The sequence below is a fragment of the Mirounga leonina genome, unplaced genomic scaffold (genome assembly GCF_011800145.1).
Source record: "Mirounga leonina isolate KUSES-001 unplaced genomic scaffold, KU_Mleo_1.0 Mir_174, whole genome shotgun sequence".
NCBI classification, from domain to species: Eukaryota; Metazoa; Chordata; class Mammalia; order Carnivora; family Phocidae; genus Mirounga; species Mirounga leonina.
This window is the reverse complement of record NW_023270451.1, coordinates 13,601,398-13,628,307: the sequence shown is the minus strand read 5'-3', so window position 1 is coordinate 13,628,307 and position 26,910 is coordinate 13,601,398. Positions and strand designations below refer to the sequence as shown.

Below are 26,910 nucleotides of genomic sequence, written 5' to 3'. Positions count from 1 at the left end.
TATCAGGACTCTGTTCACATGGTTTTCTCATGAAAGAGCCTTACCTTGCAACCTCTCCCACATACACCCCCACACTTCCCAGATGCTTATATTCTGCTTGTCCTGCTCAAAAGCCATTCTACTACAGTCTATCCACACACTTAACTTTATAATCTCTTCTGCACAACCTTAAGTTAGGTCTTTTTTTCCTCTGAACTCCAACAGAGCTTTACGTTTAGTCTTTTTTGAAATATCCCTTCCTATTTTCAACAAGTATGGCAAAACTACGGTTCTGGTTAAATCTAACACTTCATTTAATCATTTCATGAAAACATATGCTATATGAATATATTCATATTTCCAAAATGAACTAGAATAAAAACATACAACTATGCTGATTTTCTTTCTAGCACACCCACGGTCTTCTGGATCCCTGTTGCATACTTCCAGTCTCTCCTTCTTAGACCCACTCCAGTCTTCACTTCAGCTACTGGTCTTAATCCTACATTACTAAGAAAAATAGGCAATAAGAAGAGAACTTCCACAAGCTCACACCAAGTCTCCTACCCATTGATCCTGCTTCTCAATACACATAACTCTGCCCTCCTTCATTTTATCACAAATTCCCCTTGTTCTTAATAACAATAACTTTCCTACTTGGGTACTAGACCTTATTCTTTCTTGCCTATGCAAGGATATCATTCCAGAAGTTTTCTTCTTCTTTTTTTTTAAAGATTTTATTTATTTATTTGACAGAGAGAACACAAGCAGGGGAATCGCAGACAGAGGGAGAGGGAGAAGCAGGCTCCCCGCTGAGCAGGGAGCCCAGTGAGGGGCTGGATCCCAGGACCCTGGGATCGTGACCTGAGCTGAAAGCAGACTCTTAACCAACTGAGCCACGAGGCGCCCCATCCAGAAGTTCTCTTCTAATTCTACAGAATCATATATCTTTCTATCTCTACTATATAATTTCCATCAGTATAAAGCCATACTGTAATTGTTTTTTATGGAAAAAAGGAAAACCTTCTGGGTTTCTGTAGAATAATGGCAACCACCTCATCGGAATTTCTCTCCCCAGCCTCTAAAAATCCATTATAGAGCAAGAAGGAACGTACATGAAACCACCCTTAACTCATTCCTCGATCTTAACTAGGAGACAGAAAATACCACAATCTTTAATTTACATATAAGGAAGGAAATAAACATCCCCAAATGAGTAAGACTTGATCTGGAGCCCACATTGGAGCTGACAGTGAGGAGCAGACTGAACAGAAACAGAGGGTGGTGGGGCAAGCAATGGCAGGAAACATGAATGACCCATGAGAGAGTTTTGTGCTTGGACACTGAGGACGGGTCACAGCATGGAGGCTGGGGAATTATGGAAGGGATTTAAAAAGTTCAGGACCAAAACTAGTAGTTTTGGAAAGGCACAGCTTCTGGGAGAGAGGGATTGGTGCCGGCGGGACAGAAGGGAATGACGGTGTAAATTAATCATCCTATGGAGCAGAGGAGAATTACAAAATCAGAAGAATTACCCATCCTCTTCACCCTTGAAATAAAAGGAGCCATCTATGAGTAAAACCGCCTTTGACTGAACCAAAGAAGAGTATATTTTAGAACTAAAAACGTAAAAATCACCATACCCAAACTCCTCATAGAGAATTGCCTGTTTTAACTGGTTTAGGAAATCTGTTCTTTCAAAAGGAAGAGAAGTTAGCAAATATATATTTTTTTTCACTAAGTTTTATATATATATGTATATATATATAATCGGAAAAGAAAACAGAAAATGAAAATCAAAACATTTCAGCTGATGAAAGTCACTCCTATTCAAAATAAACAATATTTAAAAAAAAAAAAGACAAAATAAAAGGAAACCAGACAACATAAAGAAAAAAATTACAAAAATATAACATTGTATATATAGTACATAGGGCACACAGTAATATGATTAAGTTTTGTCAGAATAAATTAGTCACATTAAATAAATGGGTTTAACCTCCCGATTAAAAGATAAACATTTTCAAATTGGCAGGTAAAGTAAAAGTCAGTCATGTGCTGTTTCATGAGACAAACTCAAATGATGTTATTTAGAAAACTAAAAAAAGAATAGGCAAAGATGTGTCAGGAAAAGTAAATATTATAAGAAAGCACTGGTTGTAATCCTGATAATGATTAAGGTAGACTAGGTGAAAAAGCATACGAAAAGACAGTTTATAATACTAAAGACCAAAAAACACAATGGAGATGTTTGGTTATCTATGGGGACCAAATATCAGAACAACTAACTTTAAAAAGTAGAACCTACAGGTGATACAAAAGAAATAGGGAACTACTAAAAGCAGGAAACTATCACTCAGTGTGACAGAAATCAGGTGGATGAAAAAAAAGTTAAAGAATTAAGCAACATAATCTAGAGGACAGACTTTATGGAAATATATAGAATAATAGGCCTTCATCTCAAGTGCATAAAAAATAGGCATGAAAATTGACCATGTACTTCATCCCTCAAATCCTCCATATTTCTATAAAGCATAAATCCACATTTTGTTACAGGGATACAATAGATTTAGAAAATAGCACAATTTAAAACTAAACAATAACAATATTTCTTTCTCCTGGAATTAAAAAAAAAAAAAAGATAAGTTCCTGTTCACCAGAGAAAGACGAAATAAAAAATACACAGAATTTCTGAAAAATAATAATTCAACCCTACATATCAGATACTATTGTCTCTAATTAAATGATAATTAGAAGAAAATGTATAGCCTCACATATATATATTAATAAAAATCAGAGTGAACATGATTAACTTAAACTCCCTAAACAAAATTTAAAAAAAGACACCCTAAAAAAAGAGGAAAGTAAATAATGCAACGCTAAAAATTAATGAATTCTAAATAAGAAAAAACATAAAAGAAAGAAAACATAAACATAATAAAAAATTACAACTGGTAAGAGCCATTGAAACAAAAAAATGAAAAGTGGCTATTAGTCTGATTCTAAGCAAATAAATTTGTAAACCTAAATGAAATAGATAACATTCTAGGAAAATAAAATTTACCTACATTTATCCCATCAGTGATAGAAAGGTTAAATTTCTATGGAAGAAAGAAGTTGTTAAGAATTTTCACCAAAACAAAACAAAACAAAACAATTTTCACCAAAACGTCATAGACCAGATGATAATTATATGACAGTATTCATGAAAAAAAGAATTCATGATAAAATAAAGAAACAATAAAAGAATTCAGAAAATTAGCTGAGTATAAAATTAATATTTAAAGGCAATTGTTTACATATAAAAACAATATCTGGTTAGAAGATATCATAAAAAAACTTCATTTACAATATTAGCAATAAACTAAAATATTTAGGAGTAATGTTACTAAGAAATGTGTAAAACCTATACGAAAAAGCTTTAAAACACTATGGAAAGTTACAGAAATAAACATGAACAAATGCAATGATTTTTTTTTGTTATTGGTTTGGAAGAGTCAAGATCATAAAGAGTCAAATCTTCCAATCTTGCATGATTATTTTCTATATGAATCTTAGAATCAACTTGTTTACCTCCAGGAAAAAAAAAAAAAAAAAGATTAACTATCAATCAATCATACTATGTTTGTCTATCTTCTTTCACTATTTCTTTTCTAAAATTAATTTACATTGTTGGTACAGTTGTTTATTTTTATTGCTATGTAACTTTCCATTATGTGAATTGCCCACAATATATTATCCATTGTATTGTTGAGGATAGTTTTCATGGTTTCCAGTGTGAGACTATTTCAAACAATTTTGCCATGAATTTTATCATACATTTATTTTGGTGAATATACCTATATATTTTTCTAAGGCACAATCTGTGCATAGAATTGCTTGTCATAGGGTATGCATATATTTAGGGTTTAGTAGGTAATTCTAAAGAGTTCTCCAAAGAGGTTGTACAATTGACAATTCTGCCCAAGGTGTGTAAGAGTTCTGATCTTTACATCCTCAGCAACTATTGATATTTTGTCTTTTTCATTTTAGTCATTCTGGTGGGTATGTAGGAGTCACAGTGGTTTTAATCTGCATTTCCTTGATTACTACAGAAGTTATTGGCCCTTTGAATATCCTCTTTTGTGAAAAGTCTGCCCAAATCTTTAGACCATTTGGATTGTCTATCTTTTTTGTATTCATTTAAGTAAGTCCTTTACGTATTCTAGATATGAGATTTTGTGAAATGTATGGATTGCATATATTTTCTCTGGCCTTATGGCCTGGCATTTTACTTTATTAATGGTGTCTTTGATGATCAGAAACTCTTAACCTAACATTGTCCAATTTATAAGGTGTTCCCTTATGGTTATCAGTTTTGTGTACTGTTTAAGCTCTCTTTATCTACTCCAAAATATGAAGATGTTCTCCCATGTTGTCTTCTAAGAAATTTATTATTTTACCTTTCACTTTGAGATCTGAAACTAACCTGTAATTATTTTGTATAGGTATGAAGGAGGATTCTAGATTCATTTTTATTTTAATTCTGAATCTTCAATTTTTGGAGAATCTGTTGGTTCATTTTTATACTCAAAAAATTCATAAATGCATTCTATTTGAGAGAATGTTGCCCAAAAAAGGTGCTAAATTATCTCAATATTTAATTATTACATTCTAATAATTATTGATTGTTTTTCTTTGTTTCACTGATTTGAAAGACCATCTTTGGTTATATGTAGAATATATTTTGGAGAGAACAACTTCGGGGTACAAATATTTTTATTTCAGCAGTTCCTGGTTACCTCAGGATCCACCATTCATTGAGTCACTAGTATTTTATGTCCTTATGGGATCATTAATTGAAAGGAAGACCCAAAAGAATTCAAGGGGAAATAAAGAGTCCACTCTCAGCTTTAAGATTTCCAAACAGATTTCTTGAAACTCCTAACAGGATCTCAAAAAGCAAGGCTTTGCATTTGCACGAAAAAAGTCTGTTTGTTTTCAACTTTGTAAATCCTAAGTAATGAAGTATATGCCATCACCAAGAGAGAAGAAAGAGAATTGACAAAACAAAACAAAATAAAACAAAACCAGATTATCCCTACTCAGGGACTGTATAAAGTTTTGACAGTTATGGGAAGTTGTCACTGAGGTGAAGAAACAAAACAATTAGATGGGAATATGTGTTTCTTCCAGCTTGCCAGCGTTTGACAAAGTCCGGGGATGACAGGATATTCTATATACTCGGTAAAATGATAGTACAGGGGATTAGTACCTTGCTTCTGAACCTCTGGAACTGGCAGCCTCACGGTTTTGTCCCATAATACAATGGTTCAGAGTCAGTAAGTAGAATGAGAGACCAACATGTTTAGCCACAGGAGGACCCAAGAAAGTGACCATCACTCCCAAACCCCTATTTTTCACAGATGTTGGAGTATCAAGGAAGAACATGGCATGTGAGTATCTGAAAGGGGACTGGTGATCTCAAAAGAGCCTAGCGTTTTGTTTTTTTTTTGTTTAAAGATTTTTATTTATTTATTTGACAGAGAGAGACACAGTGAGAGAGGGAACACAAGCGGGGGGAGTGGGAGAGGGAGAAGCAGGAGAGAGAGAAGCAGGCTTCCCACAGAGCAGGGAGCCCGACGCGGGGCTCAATCCCAGGACCCTGGGATCATGACCTGAGCCGAAGGCAGACGCTTGACGACTGAGCCACCCAGGCACCCCGAGCCTAGCGTTTTGAACAAAGAACAATTTGAGAGGAATTTAGGATTGGGTGATGGGTATTCAACAGACATAGAAGAAAAGAGGATGAATTCCAGGAGGGGACTTTGTATTCAATATACAAGCCAACGAGATAAGGAGAAGGCCTTAGAAGAAACCATCCCTGCTAATGCATTGATCTCAGACTTCTAAACTCCAGAACTATAAGCAAATACATTTCCGTTGTTTAACCCACCCCAGGCTGTGGCACATGTTATGGTCGTGCTAGCAAACTAGTCTACTTCTCAGCTACTGGATTTAGAATTTAGAACTGAAACACTAGAATTGAGAGAAAGTAAAAAATTGCAGAACTCTGGAATGAAATATTATTAAAATGTTAAAAGACTGAGAAATCAGTGACTGAGTTTACCTGAAAACCATGAGGTTAAGTTTTCTGCTTTCAGGAAGAAGCGAGGTTTGTGCTGCTTGCTTGTATTACCTGTTCTCTCTCAATGCCACGTCTGTTCTTTTATACACCATCTGGGCCTGGGAAGCTGAAAATTTCACTTTGTACTACATTGCCATCTGGCCCTTGGTTAGATTCTGTCCAGAGGAGAAATCTACAGAAGATCGGCAGGCAAGAGAAACACAAATGCTTTACACTTCTGGCTCTCTGGATGAGGCAGGTGCTGGTGGTTTCTGGTAGTTGCAGATGGAGAGGTAACAGATTGAGGTGCTCCAAGTCCAGCGTTGCAGAGATAACAGCTTCCAGCCATCTGACCTGGTCAAGCAACACATCTTAGCAGATCTGGTATATACTGGAACCTCATGCCCAGCAGTGTTGGACTTCCAGCCTTCCTCGTTGGGGCATTAGTGGTGTCCAGTCTTCAAGTACATTCTTCCTTTCCTTTTACTTTTCAGACCCCCTCCTTCTCTCTTTTGTGGCTCTTTGCAACATCTTATCACTCAATTCCCTATATTAAGTCCTTTTGGTTTGACATACCTGGACTGATTTCTGCATTCATAACTGGCTCACACAGAGCTTGAGACAGACTTCAAGTTGGGCAACAGAAAAATAAAGTGACATATACAAGCATGTTCATGAAGCATTGTTTTTTGTTTTTTGTTTAAAGATTTTATTTATTTATTTGACAGAGAGAGACACAGCGAGAGGGGGAACATAAGCAGGGGGAGTGGGGGAGGGAGAAGCAGGCTTCCCGCCGAGCAGGGAGCCCGATGTGGGACTCGATCCCAGGATCCTGGGATCATGACCTGAGCCGAAGGCAGACGCTTAACGACTGAGCCACCCAGGCGCCCCTGAAGCATTGTTTTAATAGCAAAATATTGGAAATGACTCAACTGGCCCTCAAAATAAGAATGGATAACACATGACATGTTCACACAATAGTATAATTAAAAGCAATAAAAGAGAACAAAAACAACTACATACACAATAGAGAAGATGAATGTTAGAGCTGAGCAAAGAAAATCACAGAAAATCACAGAAAGTTGCCATTTTTATGAAGCTGGTACTATTTCTATAAAGCTATAGCTTTATAGCACATCACGGAATACATTACTTAGAGCCATATACATATGTGGGCAAAAAGGAAGAGAAAATAGGCATTAAATTTAGAACATTGTTTATTTCTGTGTGGTAGGCAAAGGGAATCATGGAGCAACACACAGATAATTGTGAAGATACTTGTAATATTCTAATTCTTGAGCTGGGTGACATATTCTTGAGTGTGAGCTCTGTTTTATTGTGAGGGTGTTTGTGTGTGCTATTTTTTGTATTTGAAATGCTACATAACAAAAGTAATTTTTATTTTTTTATTTTTTTAAAGATTTTATTTATTTATTTGTCAGAGAGAGAGACAGAACATAAGCAGGGGGAGAGGCAGGCAGAGGGAGAAGCAGGCTCCCTGCTGAGCAAGGAGCCTGATGTGGGACTCTATCCCAGGACCCTGGGATCATGACCTGAGCCGAAGGCAGCCGCTTAACCAACTGAGCCACCCAGGCGTCCCAACAAAAGTAATTTTTAGAAAGGAAAGCATTTATTGTCCACTCAAGTTTGGAGCCAGAAAACAAAATTCCCATTACATGTGTGAATTATAATATACCTACATCTGTTTTCTAGATTTCTAATTGCTTTGGTTGGTTATGTATTCAGTAAACAGTACCTCACTGTTTTAATACCATAAAATATAATGTTTTAATAGCTAATATTGGCAGGTCATCATTTTTAACATTGGGCATGCTATCAATAGTATACTTAAAATATTGACTTCCATTATTATGGACAGCTTGTCTTTTATTCTAATTAGTTAAATGTTAATTTCTTAATACATTTTTAAAATGGCCATGTTTTTGTCTTTTAAAACTGGCTCTATTCTTAGAATTAGAAGTTTTAAGTACAATAAAATTTGAGATAATTTTTTAAATATATGTATAATCATAGACTTTTAATATAGACATTATTGGCAAACACGTGAATAAAATTTGGGAAGTAAAACTTTTTATACATAAGGAAAGATAATTCTACTGAGGTACTGAGTAGAAAGAGAATGCAATTTGTTAGTAGTATTATATTATAGTGATTCATTTTTCTTCATTAAATTTATAGTCAATAAAATTTAAAATCTTGAACTGTTTTATGATTGTTTTTTCAAATGGTAATACAAATGAAAGCATATCTGTGCTTCAGGGGTCAGAATGATCATAAACTTGAAAGAACAAGATCCCATGTTAGCTTCTAACTTAGAAAAATAATAGTTCCATGTATTAAATTGGGCAGTTTGGAAAGTTGCATTTTTCTGATAAGTAAGATTCAATGCGGTTTACTTCTGCAGCAAGGTGCTGAGGTAAGGAGATGGCTCACTGGCCACCTTCACACGCAAGTAGATCCAGGCAAATGAAAAATGTGTTATTTAAGTCACTTAAAGTTTCTCTGTATGTAAAATTATAATGATAATGTTAATCATAATTATTATTATAATAATTATTATTATGATAGGATTGGACTAAGACATTAACAATCTGGCCTGTTTGAAACCTTTGACACTCACTTAGTTACTAAATTATTTAAAACACAGTTATGGGAAAGTCTTTCTCTTGCTCACCAGAGGTCACTTTCCACTAAACCCATCTCCACTTTGTGGTTTCAGGAAAACATGCTGGGCATTTTTTTGTCATAAAATGAAATTAAATGTTTCTGTAAATCACAGATGTAACACATTTGTTACAGCCTCATTTCTGAGTAAAGCAAGAGGAAAGAAGAGAAAAAAGTACGCACAGAATGAAAATCAGCTTTCTCTTAACTGCTGCATATTTTACTTTTTTCAGTGGAAAAATAAGCATCATCCTACAGCTAAAGAAATATTAGAAGCACAAATACAGTAGGGCAGGAAATTATGAATTTTCTCCTATTTGTGGAAACTCATAGTTTAAGTCTGTCCAAAACAAACCTCACTATTTAGGAAAGAAATTCTATCAATGCATTTATTTGAAAAGTATTTTTATAAGATCTGTAAGAATCTGTGGGTTATTTTGGAAAATGTTCCCCCATTTTTAGGGATACTGATTTCATTGTGGCTAAGTAGCTGCATATGACCTTGAACAAAGCAGAAATCTTGGAATGCCTTCATGCTGTCTGCATGGACCTGTTCTCTCCAGTTACTGCACAAAGGAATAGTTTAATTCCACTTGGAATATAGGTATGTTTGAGTTTCAGGAAATAATAGAGTACTGTTGATTAGTTGTGAACTAGAACAAATAAGCCACAAGAGGGCATATTTTTCTTGGTTTCATCACTCTTACACAAATAAGGCTTGCCTCGATTAGGTATCACAGGAATCCCTCCCCTCCCCCATTTTCTTAGAAGAATACACTATTTCTAAAGTACGCTCTAAGGGTGGAGTGTTGGTGGCATGAGGTATTAAGAAAAGCAAACTCAAAGACGATTTTTTTTATATGATATATAAGAAAGGTGTTTATTTTTCCTTAAAATCCTTCCTTGGGGATTATGTGTTGATCTAAGAACACTATTAAAAAAAGAAAAACAAAACAAACCAAAACAAAAAAACACAAAGAGTCATTTATTTGACTATAAACTCCTCCATCCTGCACTAGCTATGTGGACTCCTGTATCAGGCTCAGAAAGGCTTTCCAACCTCTAGCAAATGTTCATAGTCAAGGAGGTTTTCTTTTCTGAGGTCACAGGACTTGGGCCAAAGGGGTTGGGTTGTGTTTTTATTTTTATTTTGAAGTGCATTCCTGCTGAATTTAATTATTCACCACACCCCAAACCAGCTAAGTAAATATAACCTTAAGATTCTGGCTTGGATAGGTTTTGAAAAATAGCTGATTTCTTCTTCTTCTTCTTCTTCTTCTTCTTCTTCTTCTTCTTCTTCTTCTTCTTCTTCTTCTTCTTCTTCTTCTTCCTTCTTCTTCTTCCTCTCCCTCTCCCTCTCCCTCCCCCTCTCCCTCTCCTTCTTCTTCAAGTAAAGGCTCTATAGCAGGGTACTGTATCATAGAGGGCATAGGGCAGGAGTTAAAAGGAGCTGGGTGATCATTCCATCTTCTTGGCCTTGGTTCCCTCATATATAACATGAGGGCTAGAAGGTCTCTGAGGCCTCTCCTAACTCTGAATGTTTATGATCATTTATGACGTAAAAAAAGTTTAAAACTCAAAGACATTAAGCAAAGTTCTGACAGTTTTACATTCCGATTAACTCACCGTAAACTATCTTCTGCCATTACTTAAAGATGAGAAACAGAGATACATTTACTTCTGAGAGTTCTATGTATAATTAATACTGAAATAAAGATGAAAGGTGTGTTCTTTTCCATCACTAAGCATGACCTAATGATCTTAATATGTAACTACCTAATGATCCAGTGATAAGTGGATTGCCATGATCAAATGAAACAAATGGAAAAAAAAATATCTGAGGTTTATAAGGGGAAAACACCTGATAGAAGATTAGGAGGCGGGTGAGCTGCTTTCAACTCATGCCATCACTTGTTCCAATTAGACACAAACTAATATATACTCCAGTTTTCTCTAATGAGTATAACAACGTTTATCTGTCAGTACTGATATGTTAGTAAGTGGGAAAACGTTCATAAAGTAGTATTTATTGTAAGGTGGAAAGGTTTTATATATGACCAACATATGACTAGTTTTATAGATGTGAACATTAAATACTTGAGTTTTATCTCCATTTTCCTTGTCTCTGTACATAGAACTTTGCAGTTTCTTTTATGGATCTCCTTTTTTTCTTTTAAATTCACCAAATTCTCTCTCTCTCTCTCTTCCTTCCTTCCTTCCATCCTTCCTTACTTCCTTTTTTTGTGAATAGAACAGAGAGAACTAAGACTATAGCTTTTTGTTGGAAAAGAACAACAAGCTACTACCTTCTGGCTGAAAGTGCAGCCAAATCCTCTGAGATCCTGCTACATTTAAATCCTGGACCCAGTAATTATCTTTCTCCTGTCTTCTTGGCAAAGGTAGCTATATGTGGAGTTGGAGAAGCCTAGAATATACCTATTCTACTTTTAGCCATCCCTGCTGCCTTCACTTATGGTTCCCAACATAGATTGATGATTCTTGAAATTGTACAATTAGAAATTATTCCTTGGCTTCATTAAGTATTAAAATGTAATCCTATGAGAGATAGTATATTTCATATAATCTAACACAGATCTACTACCATGCAGTAAGAACAACTTACTCAAATTCCATCTGAGCCCTAATGGAGATGGGTGAGGTGCACTACGTCACAGAGTAAGAGGTTGACCCTCAAGACAAATTCACTTATCCAAATATTTTTCCAAGCACCTGGAAACTAGACAGTACTTTGTTCTTTTTTTCCTTTCCTTTCTTTCTGTTTTTTTTTTTTTTCCCCTTAGAATGAAACAGGCATAAAACAGCAATTAGGTAGTTCTAACTGATGATATACACATCTCTTTCAGTGTAATTAAGGACCACTTGTTGAATCTTGAATAGCCACCCTTGGAGATATGCTAAACTGTATAATACACCTCACATTTTAACAAAACTTAATGTAAAAAAAGATTTTCCCCACTCGGTATTATTGCAAGGATTTAGATAGGGTATCAGTCCTACAGGACAGATTACCAAACTGCTTTTGATGACAGTGAATCTCAAACTCTTAGAAATACTGATGGAATCCTGTATCTTAGTAGAAATTCAGAAATAAATGCAGTGGCTGATTATCATCCTCCTATCCACTGTATTCAGTACCTAATTTAACCCCTAAATATTTGTTAAACACCTACCGTATGCAAGACACTTAGAGAAGTACCCTAAGGATTACAAAGCCATGGACACAGCTGAGGCCATTCATCACAATTTTGCGCTGTGCAGTTGATTCTGCCTGCTGTGTGCTCAGAGCAATTAAACGGAAGGAAAGCACAGAACCCAGTTTCCAGATGTTATCTTCCCATGGTACATTCAGGATGCCCTAGTAAATGCAGCCTAAATGTTAAGTCAGGATATTTCAAACTAAACCAGTTCAATACAAATTCATAGACATTGTTTTAGGGGCTTGGGAAAGAAAGACAAAAAAAAAAAAAAACAGCCAACAGCAGATGAGGACACACGCCTAACTAATTATGACATTACATGAAAAGGGCTTATAACATAAGTGAAATCAAAGTGCTTTGGGAAAACAGGAAGGAATGATTAATTCTGTAGGGGCTTCATGGAAAAGGTGGAAATAGTAGCAAAGGGAGATGCTCTTTGGCTTGAGTATACTAAGATAGGATTTTGACAGGAGGGAAAATCCAGTTAACTGCAATTCTAACAAAATTATTAGACAATTAATAAGTAGAGAGTTTTTAAAAGTCAAAAACTACTTATCATGAACCTCCTACGTGCAAAACCCTAAGTTGTGCTGTGGGAGAAAGAGAGGTATATTGTCCTTACAATGAGGTTGGAATTTGGATTGAGGGGCAATGGCATAAACAGATAAAATAATATAAAATATATAGAAAAATGCAATAAACACACCAAGGATATGGTTAATTACAAAATGAGTGTTATAACATTAAATACAAAGCATTAAAAAAAAAAAGTTGCTATAGGTCAGAATAGTCTGTAGGGACTTAAATTTTCCTGCATCTAAAGAGGAAAATTATGGGGTTGGTTAGTGGAAAGTCAAAACCAAGGTTACAGAAATGGGGCAGCATGAGACACAGGAAAGAACCTTGGTCAGAGTTAGGAAACTTGAGTCCCTCCTGAGCCTGGCTCCACCACTAACCATCTGCAACTTGAAATGACTCATTTAGCTTTGGTGGCCCTCAGCTCTCTGCAGCAGAGGACACACTGAATGAAGAGTCTCCTCCCACCTTCCAGTTCTCCCTTTGTTGCCATTGACTGCTCACTACCCCCAAACTAAAACACCACTTGTCATTTGCCAAAGGAACCCTGGGACCTTACAAGCTGTGCTCTTAAATCAAGCTGACAAATGCAGAACCCTGTGGCTGCTTTTTTTCCCTCTGGCTCTACCCTCAAGTCAGCTTTATGTTTGGGACTAATAAGTGCAAGGTGTGTGACTCCAGACCTAGAGTACCAATCACAGAAGGATTTACCGCGCAGCTGATGAGGCCCAAGCTTCGGGACTCATCACTTGCCCTTTCCATGACCCTGAGGGCTGCCTGACAATAAATTCACATAGTCGTTTTTGTAAGATCTGTAGAAATTAAGCTATTTCAGCATTGTTTTTCTTAAAGAGGATCCCACCTTCAAATTGTCTAAGTTCCAGGCTCCACAAAATGTGGATTCATCCCTGGTCCCCATAACTTCAGTTTCCTATTGCACGACCAAGGTGTGTACAAATCTATAAAGGAAAACTCCTGACAGAAATATATGACATATCCCTGTTGGCCTGGTATAAGGTAAAGAGGAAAGAAGATTTACATCCTGGGGGGGGAGGGGGTTCTGCCCTCCCCCCCCCATTTTCTCCTCCCCCTCTACTTGGTCCTTCCTCGTGCTAGCCCCTTAATGGAGGTTTGTTTTCCATGGCTCATCCTAACGCCTGCTCTTTCAAGGCCAGTGGCCCAGGGTTTTACATACTGGAACACAGGTACTCTTTGTGAGGCTGGGTGTTTTGGACATTATTTGTCCGGTTTCTTCCGCGGGGGGTCCTTACAGACTGTATGGTATAGAATACATAGGTCCCAAAGTCAGCCGGGCGCGGGCGGGCTCAAACGTCCGAGGCTGCCGCACAGACAGAGCGCACAGGGTGGCCAGCCCGGAACAACATGCCTCAGCGCGGCCGGAGCTACATTTAATCCACGCTGCTGACAGCCTGCGCGCCGGCAAGGATAGACCTCGGCACGCTGGGGAGGACTGGCGTGCGCAGAGGAAAGGGGGGCCGAGGGCTGGGGGAGGAGATCGGAAGGGGAGAGGTAATCCCCGGCGTTCTGAGCATCCCCTTTTAGAAAGACTGAGTCTCTCCCAGGACAGCTGCTGCGGTCACGCCACAAACTTAAAAGCCGCCCTCCCGCTCGGAGCGTGCCTTTCCTCGCCACACTCGCCTCCCCAAAGCTCCAGCTGGTGCCTGGCTCCCCGCCTGTCCCGTCTCGGCGCTCCGGAGCCAGCAGCGCCCCCTGCCTGCCTCCCCGTCTGGCCTCTGCGGCCGCAGCCTCCGCGCTCCGTCAGGGCCGCCGGCGGCTCCGCGGCTCCGCCAGGGCGGCCTCTCAGAGGAGCTCGCGCCGGTGCCCCCGGTCGCCGCCGCGCACGCCCACAGCCTGCATCCCCTTCCTCTCTTCCCGAAAGGACATCTGGCGCAGAGAGAGGCGGAGAAGAGTTCGCGGCAGGTAAGGCTGGCGTCTGGTCACCTGCTACCCCAGTGGGAGGGCGCGCTGGGGACCGCAGAGTTAAGCAGGGGTGACTGAATTTGGGGGGTGGCTGTGGGTCCGAAGTGAGGATGCGCAGCCCTGGGAGACGAGGAACCGTCCGGGGACGGAGAAAACGCTCGGGAGGGGAGCGCCCGTGGGGTGGGCGCGCGGGGGAACAGACTGGGAATCAGTGCGCCTAGCAGCGGACGGCCTGTGCTCGCCGCGCCGGGGACAGCGTGGCGGCGGGGCGCAGTCCCACCTCCCCGCTGCCGCCGCGGGCGCCTCCTCAGCCCAAGCCGCCCGCCGCCAAAACCGAGCGAAGTTTTCCTCTTGAGACGCGCCCGGGCACTTCACTCTGTTCCTCGCTCCCTCCGCGGCCAAGGCGGCAGGAGAGCGCGTTTGAACGTGCTCCGTGGCTTCCGCCGGCTGCAGGTTCATTGGGAGACGCGGTGGTGGGGACCTTCTGGGGAGGGCTTGACCAAGGGTACCTGCGCCCTTCGCTCCCTCCTTTTCCCGCGGGCTGGGGGAGGGGACGAGGAGACCGTAGCGGTTGTTTCTGTTGCGGTGCTTTGGGGGAGGGACGGGCGACGCCTTTTTCCTCGCGAAGGAATCGCGACGCTCCTCTAATGGAAACGTGCGTCCTTCTAGACCTGAGGGTGAGGTTGGAGTCAGACACCGGGCACGAAGCCGGCTGTCTGGGAAATGTGGTTATTGCAAAACGCACTCCTGCTGGAGCGGGGCATCCCTTGGTAGCCTCGGCTTGGCTCGCGCGGGAAAGGCCCGGATTTGACTCCTGCTGGGAATTTAACGCAGTGGATCTACCCCTCCCCGACCCCCGGCCCCGGGTGTCCCCTCCCGCCCCCTTCCCGGCCCGCCCGGAGTCGAAGCGTTAACGGGCTGCCCTGGCAGTGCAAGCGCTGTTTTCGGCACTGGCAGATTCTCCTTCCCTGGGGACTTGTGTTCAGCCTCGTGGGCTGAGTCGCTCTGCTTCCGTCCCAGCGCTGAAGGGACTTGACAGGAGGAGGAGACGCTACGCTGTCGCCGGCGAGCTGGAATCCGAGGGACTGGACGCGAGCCGCGCGCCCAGCAGCCGGGGCCAATGAGGTCCCAAACTCCTGGTGACGGAGATCGAGTCAAGTCGGCGAACTTTGCGCCCTTCAGTCGGGAGTGAAGCGAGGGCTCTTCTCCACCAAAGCCCCTCCCACCCTTCCTTAGTTTGCCAGTGCTGTTTGCACTAGCGAGAGGGGGGCTTAAAGTCTCAAGTTCAGCCGCAAAGGCTTCTCTTCCTGACTGGGTTTGTGGGGGAGGCCGGAGCGGGGAGGAGAGGAGAGGGTTATGGGGAAGTAGAGAAGGGATGAGACCCCCTCCTGGGTCTGGTGCTGCTGTTGTATAACCAGGGCAACCGCCGGGGCGAGAGCGGCCAGAGCTTTATGGGTTCCGCACGTGGAAGGAAAAATGTGAAGGGTGGGAAGGGAGAGAGCCGCATGTCATCACTCCGGTGATGCCTTCGCTTCTCCCGCAGTTCCGAGGCCAGACATCGAAGAGATGAGCAGGAAGGGTTGGGGTTGGAAGCGAGCAGTCCCAGGCAGGAGTTGCTTTAATTCTGTTCAGCCTTGGAATCGTGGAGACTCCTCCCAGCAGCTAGAACTGGCCAGAGGAGGCATCGCTGGCAAGCTACAAAGTGACGGTCCAGGTCCGGGAGATGGGTAAAGACCTTGGCCCTTGGAAGAGAAAGGCCAGGAAATACCGGAAGGTGATGTGGGAAGAGATAAGAATAGGGTCAAGAGGTAGCTGAGAGACAATAAAACGGTACTGCTTTGGACTGCCAACATTTCAAATGGAATTTGCCCATTTATGAAATGGAAAATTGGTGGAGAAGGGAAGGGACATTTATCAAACACTCTACTGCATCCTAGGCGCTTTATACGTTATCACGATTAAGATTCCCAACAGTTCTACACAAAGTGTCATTATTCTCCTTATTTTTTAGATGGAAAAAAGCAAAGACACAGAGAGAAATGGGTGGTGTCCCATTTTGGTTTTTGCAGTACTAACAACAAATGATCATCCTTAAAAATGGAATTGATGATTAGGGGAGTAGACAAAGCAGTTATTCTCATTTTAGAAATGATAATAGTGAGATGTTAAGTAAAGGTGTTAATTGATATGTCCAAATATAAACTAGTAAGGGGCAGAGCTGAGACTGGAACTGTTTTACCTTAAGGTGGCTCACCCTTCAGGGCCTTCAGGAAGCTTTCCGTGACCCCACTTAAAGAGAGGACCTTTCTAAGGTCAGTTTGATACTGCATCTGTATATGATAATTTACCATGGAAGAACATCCAAGAATTTAAAGGGAATCCATGATTGAGGATTGGTACAAGCCACATCAAGTCTGTAGGCCGAGAATCATATACACGTGATATCAATAATCTATATTTACACAGGTCTTATTGTACCTTATAGGAATTTTAGTGGCTTTAATCATATTTGTAAAGGAAAAATGAAAACAAAAGAAACATTTTGTCAAATAGTAATCCCATGGCTATATTGAGAAAATTTCCTGAGGTTAATGACGTTTTCCTTAGTCTACTTATTGCCTTCATGACCTAAAAACTCATTTCATGTTTTGGCACCAGTGGTTCACCTTTGTAAAATCTGTTGTCCACCCATTTAGGAGAACTAACAATGTGACTCCTTTTACCTTCCCAATGACTCTCTGAGAGAGGGAGGTCAAGGAAAAGTATCTGGCAGTGCAAAATGTTTTGGAATTATCAGGAAACCATAATCAATAGCAGAGACTAAGGGTAAAAGGTAGAGAAATAATTATGTGGATTTTATTTTGCCTTCTTGCAGAATTGCCTTTATAGGTACATCTTAGTTAATGAATTTGCTTTATATATTTTTGCATGGAAAAATGCACAAAGATAAATTGAATTTTTAATCTCTGTGCGTGTGTGTAGGGCTGGTAAGCATGGGGGTGGGAATTATTTTTGGTGGCAAGGAAGGTCAGGAATATAAACAATTACAAGGCAGAGTAAGCACATGTACTGTTTCCAAAGACAGGCTAACAGATCAACTATAGGTTTGAACTTGAGTCATGAAGCTGAATAACTCTCACATCGTTTCTTTTCCAAAAGTAGGAAATACATTGTTTGGGGCTGGGGTTAAACTGAGGCAGGAAGTTTCAGGGTACCTCCTTTTTATTCTTCATACTGTGTTCTCATTCTACATGGGCATTTGTTAACCGAAGAAATGTTTACCACAGACCTGAAGATGTTTCTGATGATGTCTTGTGGAATTGGCAAGTATCTTTGTCCACCAGTGTTTGTATACTGCTCGTACAGAGTTAGTGGATTAAGCCATCCCCATTTTTATTAAGTATTTGGAATATCAAATTTTCAGTTTCAAGAGGAAAACATTCCAATTGGTGCTGATTTAATAAATATTAGTATGTCTTCAAGTTGTTAGTTACAGGTTCATTATTTTGAGAAAAACAAATGTGACTCTCAACTTTACTGTTCTGTCTGGAAAATATAATGGTGTGCTGATATATGTTCTTTGGGAAGCACTCTTGTCAATTAATAAATGATTTATTTAATGAATAAGAGTAATCATAGCACTATTTTGAAAAATTATTATTCTTTCTATAAATACCTGGAGCTATACAGATTACCCCAATAAAATAGTAAGTTTTTCAACAGTGAGTAACATATTCCTTGAAAGAAAAAAGAAATATCCACATTTGTGAAATAAGTAGTAATAGCAATAATAATGATTGACCATGGGCAAAACTTGTTAATCACATTTCTTCTGACCTCAAAATTTGGTTAAAAAAGATACTCTACTAACCCAGGAAACCTTGGCCAAAATCCCTTTCTTTTTATATCACATCATACCTTTCAGCCAATATTCTGAGTTTCCAATAATTTATTTTTTTCTTCATTTTTGTTGTTTATGATCCCTGACTAGATCATAAGAACCTTGAGGGAAAGAATTGGACTTTAACTTTTTATACCTTCAGGTTGGTACAATGCTAAACATATTCTAGATGCTTAACACATACTGAAGTCTAATTCATTAACTAAACATTTAATACAGTGATTTTGAATCACTTTTTGTCTATAAAAGATCAGATTAAAGATCTTTGGTGTTATACCCTACTTTTTCTGAGATTTTAGGAAGGAAAGTTTTCTCTTATAGCTGAGTTTTACCCTTTCATAGAAAAAAGTGGTGAAATGCTGAGTGTTTTATCATAATGCATATCATACAGAAATGGTGTAATAATCGTGTGAAATAGGTATATAAGAACTTTGTAAATTGTTGCATGCTACAAAGAAGTAATTCTTTTATTTTTAAATTTCTTGTGTTTTTTAAAAGGACCCAGTTAACACATGAGAATCTACATCATCTGTGTCCATATTAGTTCACCTTAACTTTAAGTACCTAAGTAATAGTTAGAAAGAAGGATATAGCCAAAGCAAAATTCACTATAAACAGGAAATACACTGATAAGCAAATGTAATGCCTTTGAAAGGATTTTGAAATTTCATAATAATGAGATATACTTAAATAATATACAATTACAAATATAAATTATTAAAAAACAGATAAATAGTTAAGTACTTAAAGAAGCTAACCTATGTAATGAAGCATACTATTCATACTTAGACTTTAAGTGATTTTAATAACTTTTAACCTATCTTCATTAATATCTTTATTTCCATGTTAATAATATTTAGTAATTTCTTTTTTTTTCATCTTTTTTTTTTAAGGTTTTATTTATTTATCTGAGAGAGAGAATGGGAGACAGAGAGCATGAGAGGGAGGAGGGTCAGAGGGAGAAGCAGACTCCCTGCCGAGCAGGGAGCCCGATGCCGGACTCGATCCTGGGACTCCAGGATCATGACCTGAGCTGAAGGCAGTCGCTTAACCAACTGAGCCACCCAGGTGCCCCAATATTTAGTAATTTCTAATAGTCACAGACCAGGGTACCTTTAACAAATTGACTAATCTTTCACTGGTGGATTTAGACAGTTTGCTCATTCTTTTGCAAAGCTCGATAAAATACAAGTATTACCCTCCTACAGAAATGCATAAAATAAACTGAGAATTAAGTGACCAAGGGTTCCTAGAAGAGTGCGATAGATTCAGCGTCTGAATCTATCATCTTTTTAAGATGTGGTGTCTTCTTCAGAAATTAGGAATAATTTACTTTATGTTCTTTTTTTCTTCTATAGGTCATTTAATGTAATAACTTCAAATTTTATATTTTTAAAACTGGTGGTTAATAATGTTTTCTATTAGTGAGTTTTACTAGCAAATCACAGGAAAAATGGAAACGTTTGCTATATTTTTCTAATTAAATAGAATTAAACATCATTAAATGGTAATATTACTGCTAAGAATAAAGTCAATAAAATAAGCGAAAATGTCTAAAGTACTGAGAGTCTTAAAAAGAAATATAGTACTCTTTCATGGAAAATAAATGGTGTAGGTATATGAAGGTGACTTTATTAATCTACCATCAGATAAATGTCTGATTTATTTTTTCTATATTAATTATGCATTTTACTAGGTCTCCTTTTCAGTTAATCTTTTGCATATCTTAGACAGCGTTTAAGTATTTTGATGTCATATTTGGTTCGGAAATTAGTTGCTTAAATAGTTCCACAAAAGCCTTTTTTTACATATTATGTTGACAGTTGAACCCATGCCTGATGATGTATAATCTCAAATTGTATTTAAATAGTCTGGTTTTCTGTGATAGAACATACAAAATCAGTGAGACTCTTACTCCCACTTTTTGTTTCTTATCCTTATCGTAAAGGCCAGTCTGTACCATGTGAAATTCAGGCATTCTTGGGTTTTGGTATTTGTTATTATTGTTGCTTTTGGATAAATGTTTGCTCTTCATATCTGAATTGGTTGTTCTGTGAAAGAAAGAAGTATTTTCTAAAATGAATACTATTCTTATTCGGAGAAACACTCTCAATTTTGAAATACACTTCATTTCAAAGATAGATATTTGGAAATCCCAGAATTCTTGGTTTACTTGTAATGCTAAATACTGGGTCTATAGAAATTGATACTAATTTGAGTTTTCTTGTTGAAATGGGCACATTTTTTTTTGTAAATCATATTTTTATAGTAATGATTTTCATCACAGATATAGTTCCTGATCCTTACTGAAAAACTGGAAAATATAGATAAGCATAGAGAACTGTTAGTAAAGCTTCATTCATAAACCTACAAACGTATGTTAATTCTTAGCTTAAAAATGAAATTTATTTACTTACTAAACGTGAAATTTATTTGAAATATATATATAAATTTGAAAATATAAATAAATTTTATATGTGACACTTAGTGCCTAAAGTTCATAGGTGATAGAATGTGCTCTTGATAGGTTGGGATAAAAAGGACACTTTTGCAGTCTCTCTCCCAAAACCTCATAACCCCAATAGAACCATGAGAAAAACATCAGACAAATTCCAAGGGCAGGTGGCAATCTACAATATACCTAACCGGTACTCCTCAAACCTGTCATGATCATCAAAACCAAAGAAAGTCGGAGAATTTGTCACAGGCAGGAGGAAGGAAGCCAAAGAGACAGGGACTAAATGTAATGTGATATCCTGGATGGGATCCATGAAAAGAAAAAGAGCGTTAGGTAAACATTAAGGAAATCAGAATAAACTATGGGCTTTAGTTAATAATAATATATCAGTATTGGTTCATTAATTATAACAAATGTCCATAAGATATAAAAATAATAGCGGAAACTACTGTAGGGTGTGGGTTTAGGGGGACTCTGTACTATCTTCTCAATGTTTTTGTACATCCAAAACTGTTCTAAAAATAAAGTCTATTTTTAAAACTTGTATTTGAAAGCATATAGATTAAGCATGGTGAGAAGCCGTGTAAGAAGCGAACCATTCTCTGGTCAACAAGGCTAATGTCATTCAGTTAAATGCTTAATTTAATCCCCTAGTTCAAAGCACTACTATTTTGCCTTTTTTTTTTGTTACTAAATATTATACATCTTATTATGGTAAACACATATTGAATGAGTTGCTCTTCTTATAATTACTTTTTTGTAAAGAAATGTAATATTTGGATTACTAAAAAACATTCAGATTACCATTATTATAGGTTTTCGTGCAAAGAAAGTTGTGTATTAGTCACGTCCTATAAATCAATCTTAGATATTAAAAGAGAAGGCAAACTTTTTTCTACTTCTGCCCTTGCTATTTTATTGATATTGACAAGATCCATCACCCATGCCAGATGTCTTCAGTTCTAGATGATGATTATGCTTCCAAAATTCTTGCCAGAATGGCTCAATGACTATTTATTCTTTTTACCCCTCTTTGAATCTCAAGTTCATCTACTGCATTAAGTATGTTAAATATTATTCCCTATCAAATATTATATATATAATACACATATCATTACTATTTTGAAAATTATAAATATACTTAGGAGGCCTCTATGTCCCCAAAAAACTCCCAGAAGCTGAGACTCATCTGTGTTCCAGCCAATGTAGAGTAGGGAGGATACACAGGTTGCTGTTTCCCTTTATATGTGTGTGTGTGTGTGTGTGTGTGTGTGTGTGTGTAGTGTTTCTCATTTTTCCCTCTCTATAAATCACACATTATTCCTTCTCTTCCCTGTGTTCCAAATTGTTTCTATTTTTTAAAAAATCTGAGTTTCACTCTCTTGGAGTAAGCTCTTCTTACAGTTGGACTGAAAGTCCTGTCATGTTACCTTTCTTATCTAAGCTTTTATACTGGTGTCTAATTTTTGAGTGTTACCTCATATTTATAATTATTTAAGAGTTATCTGACTCTGTGCTTTATAGTTAACTATAGTTTCTGCTGAATTTGTGTTCTACTGTGGCAATTGTTGAAAAGTTTAGCTCTGCTTTTTTTTTTTTTTCTGTTTCTAGTTTGTATGAGTCATAGCATAAAAAACACATTTGAAGAACTTGTTCAGGAAAAGTCATGGAAACCAATCCCAGAATATGTGACTAAAAGCCCTCTTTTTTGGTATGACCCCACTGAATTTCCTGAAATGATGAAAACATCTGAGAAAGACCCAGATCAATATGACTAATATGCTCTGGGTTCTCAGTAGAATCTTAGATTCAGGGTTTTCATTTTTGTTACACAAAGTAATTGAATACATTTTTTAAAAAAGAGAGATCCTGCCTATGGTAATTTAACCTAGTCAGAAAGAGGAATGGAGAAATCTAATACTCTGACCAAAATCTTAAAATGCATACCAGAGACTATCCTGTTATCTCCTTTTTTACTTCCTATCAATGTATTTTCAAGTAATCGATGACTTGTGAATACATAATTATAACTAGAGTACCTTTTTAAAAATCTTCGTAAATGAAAATAATCATCTCAAACCTTATCAATTTTGAGATTTGACTCAGTGTCAGATGACAAAATCTTTAAATGGTGCAACTGTGTGCTTATTAATTTTATCATTGACATATATTCTGATTCAGAATTCACTCTTTTGGCCCCAGTAGTGTCTGTCTTGTAGTTTCATGTATGTCCCTTATTATAATTGAATTAGTGTTATAAGTTGCTCTCCAAGCTGGATGGTAGAAAGTTAAAGCCAGACTAGTCTGTCTGCAGAAGTATTTGCATGATGAAATCATGTAAGATATTATTTATGATAATAAAATAGGAAGTTAATACAAATCAACTTTTGAAGTGAAGACTTTTATCACCTGTAAAGTAGCTGTTCAAAAGCATTTGTGCTGGATATACAGATGAGAGAATAACATTTCATTTCACAGAGCTGTGGGGATTGTTGTCTTAGACTGTACTGTAATGAGGTTTGGCAGGGACTGTTCATTGTTCAGGTTTTAAAAAGGGCAAGTTTTTGGCAGGAGTGACTTGCATAGAAGAGAAATGCTCTGCATACACATGTGCACTCAATAAACCCTTCAGAGAACTTGGGCTAAGATATTATGGATTCCTCACTCCACCCTACCCCCTGTCTTGAGATATTGACTGTTTAGAGCCCTTTTGTTGTGTCACTATCATAGAGGCCTTTTCATATTCCAAGAAATGGTACTCTGGACTCATATTTCTAAAGTTATTAGAGTATAGTGAGTAGTCATTTCATATCCTGTGCACTTTCACTTGAAAAATATTAAAAACAACAATTGCATTCAGATCTGCTTTTCCCTAATATTTATCAGTCACAAAACCATCACCTCCGTGACGGCCAACAGTTGTCCTTTCTATATGTTTGTGACCCTTGGTTATGTCCAATAATCAAAAATGAAGATGTAGAATTTCCTTTTTTTCCTTTATTGTGTACATGCAGTGTTGAAAATGTTTGTGCTCTAAGTACATAATGTATTAGGACAAGCAAAACCAAAAAGTATTGTAAATGCCCCAAATTAATAAGCAGGACAAGACAGCATCAACCCCATGGGCCTACGTTCTCTCTACTCCTTCCTCATGGGGCTTTGGCTGCACTGATCTCTCCTTTCACTTGGAAGAATTTTGCCTTTTACTGCTACCACCTCTCCTGGCCCCTCACTGTTGCCCATTCTCCTTACCACCTTCACATGCGTTCCCTAACTCTTGCCTGAGAAAGTGCTTTTCATTCAAATTCCACCCCTTTGTCCTTAAGATCTTTTCCAGTCCCCAGTAATTATTACCCTCTCTCTTACTTCTAGGATCACAAGACTTAAGTTTCTCAAGGATAAGAATCAAATGGTTGTTACTGTGACATCGTTCATGTTCTCATAGCATATCACCAAGTTTTGTGTGTAATAGGTACACCATCTCTGATACTTGAAATTATTCCATTCAGAACCCATTGCCTCTGTTTTTTCTTCTTGTCACTGCTTTAGATATGCAGTTCATCATAAAGTTCATTTCACGTGTACCTTCTTTCATCACAAAGGTTATTTCACACGTATCCATATTACTTTTGAGCCATCCTAACTCTCCTTCTCCTTCCATCTCTTGCAAAGTATTTATCCAGCGCCTGTGCTGGGCATCGTGAGAGTCACTGATGAAAGATGAAAAACATGGCTCCCCTCAAGTGGACAATCATAAAAGAATTGATGATCATTATGGGTCACATCAAATTTCTTTAGGATCTTAAATACAATAAACAGAAGTTCTATTCATACTGTTGGTCTAGAGCCTGGCCTTTTTATTTTTTATTTTTTTAAAGATTTTATTTATTTATTTGACAGAGAGAGACACAGCGAGAGAGGGAACACAAGCAGGGGGAGTGGGAGAGGGAGAAGCAGGCTTCCCACGGAGCAGGGAGCCCGATGCGGGGCTCGATCCCAGGACCCTGGGATCATGACTTGAGCTGAAGGCAGACGCTTAACGACTGAGCCACCCAGGTGCCCCATAGAGCCTGGCCTTTTTAAAAATTATGTCTTCTTCTTCCTTAACTTCTGTTTTTCTCTCTGTGGTGCTAATGCCCCAAGTGTCATCTCGAGTCCCGAGTTTTCTCTTGGGTCTCAGTCATTGCACCATACCACTTCAGTGCTTGTGGGTTGGCCTTCATTGCTCAGTACGCCACTTATAAAGGAGGTTTCTCTGGTAGCTGAAAGTTTCAGAGTCTTTGATTAGTGTAACTTTAAACCGGGGCTTTAAAGTGTGGGAGGGAATGTGGTGCCATCGTTGAGACTCTGCCCTGTGAAAGCAGACAGCCTGGGTTCAGGTCTGAGTTCTGTCACATCTGAGTGGTGTGATTCAGACAAGTGACTTGACCTTTCCATACATGTTTCCCGAATTTCAGCGGGGGGTTCGTGAAAGTGCTAACCTCATAGGGGCATTGTGAGGATTAAATGGGTTAATGTAGGAAAATCAAATGCTGTACAGAACATTGCAATATCTGTGAGTATTATCTCTTCTTTATCCTTACTCAGGTTATGCAAATTGCACATCAGGTCAGATTCTCACACCATCTACAAACTGTTCTAGTTGCCTTCTTGTTCTTTATCTGCTGAATTCCCTTCATCTCATTCAAAGTACAGTCCTTTGGTGACCTCACTGTTTTGTTCTTGCATAATAGAAAGACATTTTAGGATTGACTATTACCACCCCCTTATTTTGCACAGAAGTGTGTTTAAAGAGACGTACAGTTGACCCTTGAACAACATGGGTTTGAACGGCACAGGTCCGCTTATATGCACATTTCTTTTCAACAAGTTATATTGGAACATTTTTCAGAGGTTTACAACAATGTGAAAAAGCTCATATAGCATAGAATAATCAAAAAATTAAGAAGTTATGTCGTGAATGCATAAAATATATGTAGCTACTAGTTTATTTTATCATTTACCATAAAATATACACAAATCTACTAGAAGAGTTAAAATGTATCAATTTATCATAGTGCTGTTCACACTGGGGAGAAATGTAAACAAATGTAAAGATACAGTATTAAATCATAACTGCATAAAATGAACTGTAATATATACTGTACTACTGAAACAGTTTTGTAGCCACATCCTGTTGCTATTGCAGTGAGCTCAAGTGTTGGGAGTATCCACTAAAAACACGGTGTGACACTAATCATCTCCATGTGAACAGTTTGTCTCTTCAGTAAATTTCGTATCATAGTAAAAAACCACCTCTTGTGGTTCTCACGTATTCATTGTGTTTAGTGCAATACCGTAAACCTTAAATAAAACCATGGGAAACATTTGAAGGTTAGTGATGCTGGAAGTACCCACAGGAAGCAGAGAAAAGTCATGATGTTACAAGAAAAAGTTGAAATGCTGGATATGTACCGTAGATTGAGGTCTGTGGCTGTGGTTGCCGGCATTTCAAGATCAATGAATCCAGTGTAGGACCATTGTAGGAAAAAGAAAAGGAAGTTAATTGCGGCCATCATTGCAGCCATACCAGCAAGTGCAAAAAAAACCTTCCACTTTTTGCAGAACACTGTTTTTTTTTTTTTAACTCTTACTGAAAATGTAGCAAAAAAAAGAAAATGTAGCTTTTATGTAGGTGCAGAATTGCTATAAGAAAGGCTTACCTAGAGACTCTAATAGGATTTGAGAAAAAGTAAAGTCATTATATGACAGCTTAAAGCAAAAAGAAGGTGAAGGATCTAAAGCTGGAAAACGTGATGCCACAGAGGATGATTTCATAATTTCAGAAAGAGGTTCGGGTTAAAAAATGTCAAGATAAGAAGAAGAGAAGCAGCTTCCGCCAACCAAGAGGCAGCACTTGAGTTCTCAGACGCCAGTACAATAATTGAGGAGAATGGATATCTGCCTGAACAGGTTTTTAATGCAGATGAAAGTACTTATTCCAGGAAAAAGTGCCATAAAGTGTTAGTAAGGAAGAGAAGTGAGCACCAGGATTTAAGGCAAGAAA

At 38.3% G+C, this 26,910-nt stretch overlaps 1 protein-coding gene across 1 annotated transcript in view; it reads left to right on the top strand.

Moving 5' to 3' along the window:
• Positions 1-14,045: 14,045 nt before the first annotated feature.
• SEMA3D (semaphorin 3D) overlaps positions 14,046-26,910 on the top strand; it is a 206,428-nt gene continuing 193,563 nt past the window's right edge. Inside the window, exon 1 of the mRNA XM_035020475.1 lies at positions 14,046-14,505. The gene's annotated coding sequence lies outside the window, so the exon portion shown is untranslated. The remainder of the gene's footprint in view (positions 14,506-26,910) is intronic.